We start from the raw sequence: 6,816 nt of genomic DNA on the forward strand, positions 1-6,816 counted from the left end.
GTGCTAACATGCAGGACATCAAAGACCTAAAAGAGGAGCTGTCTAAATATTTTTCAATGAAATATTTAGGTGCTACAAAGAGGATACTTGGTATGAAAATATCAAGGGACAGGACGAAGAAGACAATAAAGCTATCTCAAGAAGATTACATCAAGAAGGTACTAGAAAGGTTTGCAATGCAAAATGCAAAACCAGTTTCTACACATTTGGCTAGTCACTTTAAACTAACGAAGAATATGTGTCCAAAGACACAAGAGGAGATAGCCTATATGTCTAAAGTTCCATATGCTGCAGCGGTAGGTTCTCTAATCTATGCTATGGTCTGGACAAGGCCAAACATTGCACATGCAGTGGGAGTTGTGAGTAGGTTCATGGACAACCCAGGTAAAGAGCATTGTCAAGCTGTGAAGTGGATACTTAGGTATCTAAAAGGGACAACAACAAATGCTTTGTATTTTGAAGGAACTGATATTTTTCTAGAAGGGTATGCTGATGCAGATATGGCAGATGACAAAGATACTCGAAGGAGCACTATTGGATGTGTGTTCACAGTTGGAGGCACAACAGTAAACTGGGCTTCAAAGCTACAGAAAGTGGTCTCACTTTCTACCACGGAAGCAGTGTATGTAGCAATGACGGAGGCAAGCAAAGAAATTCTGTGGCTTCACAGATTCTTAGAAGAGCTTGGATTCAAACAAGACAATTGTGTCTTGTACAGTGATAGCCAAAGCGCTATCCATCTTGCGAAGAACTCAGCCTTTCATTCAAGGACAAAGCACATTGAGGTGAGATATCACTTCATACGCACTCTTTTGGAAGAGGGACAGCTAAAGCTAGGAAAGGTGCATACAAGTGAAAATCCTGCAGATATGTTTACAAAGGTGGTCAATAAGGAGAAGTTGAGCTTTTTCTCATCTTCAATTGGTATTCAAGGAGAAGAAGCCAGGACGGAAAGCAGTCACAGGTTTGGTTTGGAGATCAGTCTCCAAGTGGGAGATTGTTAAGTATGGAGCCTGATTTACCCTTGTAATTTTCTGTGGTAAAAGCGCACATGTGTAAGGCCCCCATTATGAGGAGAAGCCATCGTGCGTAAAGGAAAATCACTCGTCGGAAACCAAAATTTTCACGGCCAAAAATCAGGGGCAACTTTAGGGGCCTCGGGGACGGAAGCCCCCGAGACCTTTTTTTTCCTTCGCCGGAATATTATGGCCGGACGGCGGCCGAAAAGTGGTCAAAAAACAACCGGTCGGTTGGCCGGTAGTCAATGGCTGGTGGCCGGATTCAAAAGAGGACTTGTCTTCTCAAGGGCGGCCACACATGGGCGGATTGAAGGGTCCGATTTGGACTTATCTACACAAGGGTGGCTACACATGGCTGCCTCTCATGAGAGAGGGCAGCCCTTTTGGCCTATAAAAGGAGGCCATTTCTACACACATTTCATAGTGTGAAGTTGATGCAACAAGGTGAGTGTGAGGTGGTGAGAGTGAAGCAAGGCGGGAGCTCCATTAAGGGTACAATCCCTTTGTAAACTACTTCTTGTTTTGAAGTACTAAAGCCATTGAGTGGCTGCTTTCCCGTGGACGTAGCCCACATTGGGTGAACCACGTATATCGTGTGTACTCTCTCTCTCTCTCTCACTACTCTATAATCTCTTGTATGTGAAATATATCTCTCTCCATTAAGTAATCTACTCAAATATCTATTTAGCTACGTCATATTTCCTAACAGTGACGATGATGTGGGGCTGTCCAACCAAAACGCCCATTTGTCAACAAGGATCTTATGTCCTTGTACAATCAATGCAAATATGATGTGCGACGGACAAGACACGTTTTTTTGAAGCACGTTCATGAATTTGGCGAGTTTGAACCATCTACTATAGATCGAGTTGTTGCCAATTACAACTCGTCGAACTTTGACACTGGCCAACAAGTACCAATCTTGCAGCCCAATAGACGTGTTCACAAGCACTTTACTCAAGTAGCATACGTGAGGCCACAAGATGAATCCTATGACAGCTTGAAGGGTGATCATGCAGATCACATTTTCAACAAAGGCTATGTTGACATTTTCAACAAGGCTATGTTTGAGCCCGAGATTGACGAAATGATCGAGATGATCATGGATTCGGAAAGGCTTATCTATGATGACATGAAAAGTGAGACCGATACGCCATTGTATGGTGGAGCACGAGTGTCTAGATTGAAGGTGCTCCTTGTTCTTCTCAATATGCAGACAAAGTTTGGATGGAGTGACACTAGGATCACAACACTTTTCAGGTGATCTATTACAATTTGTTTACTTCAATAAAAAAACCATAAATGTATAATGTATAAAGTTACGTACACAAGTGTTTTGCGTTTTTTCTCTATGTAGATTGCTCAAAGCACATACTGCCAGCTAATAATGTAATGCCAGATTCCAAAGAGGAAGCAAGAAAGATCTTGCAAAACTTGGAAATGGATTACAATTTTACTCACTCTTGTCCTTATGATTACATTCTTTTTAGAGGGGAATACATGGACATGGAGAAGTTTTTGAAATACGATTTCGAGAGATATTGAATAGATCTCCACAGACAAAAAGTGCCACAAAAAGTGTTGCAACACTTTTCTCTATTGCCTTGTATCAAGCATTTCTTTGAATGCAAGTTCATGGCCTCTCTAGCATCATGGCACGAGGAGAATAGATCTTCAAACGATGTGCTACGGATCCTTGCAGATTGCGCAGCATGGAATCATATTGATGACACATGGCCAAATTTTGCCAGGGAAGCTTGAAATTTGCATCTCGGCCTGGCTATGGATGGCATAAATCCATTTGGTCAAAGGTCAACATCTTACAATGTATGGCCAATTGTCATTGTCAACTACAACATTCCTCCATGGTTGAAGATAAAGAAGGGGGGCACCTATTTCCAAGCTTGATTGTGCTGGGGTGGTATAAAGTGAATAATATGTATTATGGATATGTATCTTTGTTCACTATTAGAAGGAGCTACAACAATTGTGGATTGGCATAGAAGTGGTGATGGCCTATGAACTTTGAGAATAACGGAATTAAGAGAATTAGAGAGAACATTTTTGTGAGACTACTTTGAGAGGATAGAGGGTGAACTTAATTGACAGTAGCAACATAATCATAGTACTTAATTAACTTGGCATGAACAATACTTTGCAAGAGAGAGAGTTTAGAGAACTTGACAACAAATGAGGACCAGATTTATGCTAGAGAACTTGACAACAACTGAGGACCAGATTTATGTGGAGCCGGTCTAACAATGATATTAAAGTCCACACATGGATACTCTATGCGATTCTCACTATGATTTATTTCACTTCAAATATACCTGACACATTATGCGTGTCTGTCCCAGGGCGGTCACTTTTTAGAATGTGTATGCTATCACGTGAGTTAACCGGAGAGGATTATTAAAAGATCAAAATGTATCAAAATGTATACATATAGAGGGGGGTGGGGGTTTTTCAAATAGGCACGTAGTGTAAATATAGTATGTATATTGAGGTATTATTAATAACCTCTTGAACGCACGTGATATAGGAAGCTTTTGATAAGTGATCGCCCCGGGGCATCTGTGGCACGTGTCAATGCAAGGAACTTGCCAATACACTGTGTGCAAGCCACATATGGCTCCAAGCATGCAATTAGCCTAAACTAGTAAGCTCAATGAAGACGATGGTGTGTCACTCACCGCTCTACGCTTGCTGTCGTGGAGGATTCCTCGCCACGAAGAAGAGGGAGAAGCCGCTACGCCACGCTCAATTGCCTCGCCGCTGTCGTGCCGCCGCAATGCTCGATCTCTCTCTCTCTCTCTCTCTCTCAAGTACACACACACATACACACTAGTACACAAGGGATACGGAGAAGGAGATGGAGCAAGAGCACTCTTCTTGCATTGCACAAATGAGAGAATGAATGAATTTTAGGTTTAATTGACTTTTATATGAGCTCACCCCATTCACACTTGGGCGCCCATGCTTAGACAACTAATCCCTTGAATGTTCCAATTAGAGTGCACCTCTCATCGGTGATCACACTTACCCTTTTCCTATTGGAGCGACAAGCCCAGTACCTAACTCTACCAAATAAATAATACGGTGTCCGTCTTAGGTGATAGGAATGTGCGTGAGGGTTAACATACCCCCCTTCCTTATGTAGATTCGGTCCTCGGAAGCTATTGAGTTGAAGCTTGTTCGTCGAGGTGGAAGAGCATTTGAGATGAATGTCCTTAGCCTTCTTCAGTCACTGCAAAATCAAACAGCATTGGCACAGTAATTGCATTCTCATATACAATTAAAAAGCATATGCAGTTGTAGGTAAACAATTTGATTGGTAACAAAATTTTAAACCATTTGTCAGCCATAAACATTAAATTGCAATATAATCAAACGCATAAACAATTGTAAAGGTTAAAAGTTAAACAAGTCTAGGGTCTCTAATTTAACGACCAAAAGGTAGTAAAGATCGACTATTAATACCATGGGCAACCTTCTCAATTTTCTCTGGTCAATTAAGTTGTTTAATCGCGACAGCCAAGTATTTCATGTCCAAGGGCTGACTAGAGGCTATACCTAGAAGACCTTGTAGTTAAGATGCGATAAAAAGAAATTGCTCATGAAATCATCACCTGATTTATTTCCTTTTCTTTGACCCCCCAAAGTCTTTTCACATTGATTCAATTTTGATGTGTGTGCTTATTTTGTATGCCTTGGGTTTTTTGCTTTTCAAAGAAAAGCACCCACACTGGGAACCTCTAGGGCTCTAGTACCATAGGCGATACATGTGAGTGAAGTACCAAATCAAGCTAAGGTTTCTCTTCCAACTTAAGATTTTACATTGTGACACTTTGATTTTTTTTTTCATTTTCAGCATTTTAATTTTGTAACTTTGGGGGGTCATATAACACTGTTACCCTCCCCAGGCTCATCACACTAGTAAACTCCCTTTATAATACTTAAGCTAAAGGTCAATAGGGACTAAGCCCACTAGAAAGCCCTAGTACATTGCACACAATGCTGCCTAAATCGGATTAAGAACCTAAGTAACCATAGATTATTAGGAAGGCATTCCCCATGGTATTAAGAGAAGATCTCTAACGCCTAGCTTGGTCAAACTAGCTTAGTGGGACTGCTTGATTTTCAAACCTAGACAAGTGGTTATGACAAAAAATTACATTCAATTTAATGTTTGATACTAAGAAAAGGCACTGAATATTATGCTACCAATCACAATCAAAGCAGACAAACATGGATGCAAAAAAGATAAGGGGAAATGCTAATGGACAAAAACACTTGTTTGAGTTGATAATTGCACTTGATTTGAAGAGTGAGTCGAGATAAAGATTCTATGAAGGTCCAAATACTACCACAGCAACACGTTCTTGTACACACGAGGAAACACAAAGAATACCTCTAGGAGGCACATCAGTGGGAAAAAAGATCTTTGCTACTCGCTAAACTCTAAAAAAGAAACACTCCTATCGTACTAATTTTACCTACCCTCCATAACTCCAGTGATGAGGATCAAAGGTGTTTGATGACATAGGTTTCTGTTTCAATGTACCGGATGTGAATGTGTAGGTCTGGGTCAATTTTTTGATTGGTTATTGAGAGGTCAAGGAAAGAAGGTTAAGAGGAAAATAATTCAATAGGCTGACGTGAATGAAGACTTTCCCCCTTCCTTGGGTAGGTCATACTGTTTGAAATGTTCTCGTCACCCTTTGAAACCAATTGTTCCAGTTGGTAATAGGTGAGGATTTTTGCCATTAGTTTTCTATTACCTTAGGTGTCTCATCGAGTTGCAAGGGTGGTAAGGTACTCTCCCAGGATTGAACTTGAAGTGGTTCATCAAGTGATTCTGAACATTGGGAGGTGTGGATTCCTTTGTAGCTTCATGGAGGTCCACTATTGTAGGTGAAGGCTGTGGAGAAGCATTTACCTCTATGGATGCATTACATGAGGAGCTAGAAGCTTCATGGGACTCCCCCCTTCCTGAGCTAGGTGGAACAAATCGTTCTTTCTTCTGTACCCAAACTAGCTTTGGAGTGGGTGTGTAGCATTCTGTGATTTTTTTCTTTCCACGATCGTCAAAATTTTTTTGAGCTACAGGATTGGGCTCACATGGGTCAGGTGACAAATAACAACACAATCTATGTTTTGGCACCAGGATTTGATCATTTCCTTGATAGTAGCCTTGAGCTTCCAATAGTCGTTTAGGAATCCATCGCAACATTTTCTTACTTTTCTTGGAGCGACTGGTACGTTTCTTACAAGGCTTCTGTTTTTTAGCACTAGCCATGGTCGCTACAGAAGCTTTAGGAACCCACTTGTATGTTTTCTTCGTTACATTAGGATGAGTCTTGTCAGAATCTATATGCATTGCTTGTAGCATATTTAAGGGTACAAGTGGTGGCATTTCATCCCCCTCAGGTGTTATCCAAGTCATCCCCCTGTTTCCCCAAGTGTCTATGGTTGCTGCTAGGTGAACCCAATCCACATTGTTCGACTCAGTCATGCCAAGTAGTACATCCATATAATGAGAATCTTCCCCAACATCAGTGTCCACTTTACACGTATAATAATACTGCAATGGGTCCGAGTGAACTGTGGTGTCAGATCTATGATCAATTATAAACCTGTTTCCTAGAGGATGCGCTCGACCCATTGCAAGATCCACTCGAATGACAGAATCTTGGAACTGCAAGTAGACATGGTTTTTAGACGAGTCATGCACCATATTTGCTTCCCTCATGAAAGGACGTCCTAGGATCATCTCAAATGCCATAGTGTGCTTGGA

The sequence above is a fragment of the Adiantum capillus-veneris genome, chromosome 12 (assembly GCF_014529385.1).
Source record: "Adiantum capillus-veneris isolate H3 chromosome 12, ASM1452938v2, whole genome shotgun sequence".
NCBI classification, from domain to species: domain Eukaryota; kingdom Viridiplantae; phylum Streptophyta; class Polypodiopsida; order Polypodiales; family Pteridaceae; genus Adiantum; species Adiantum capillus-veneris.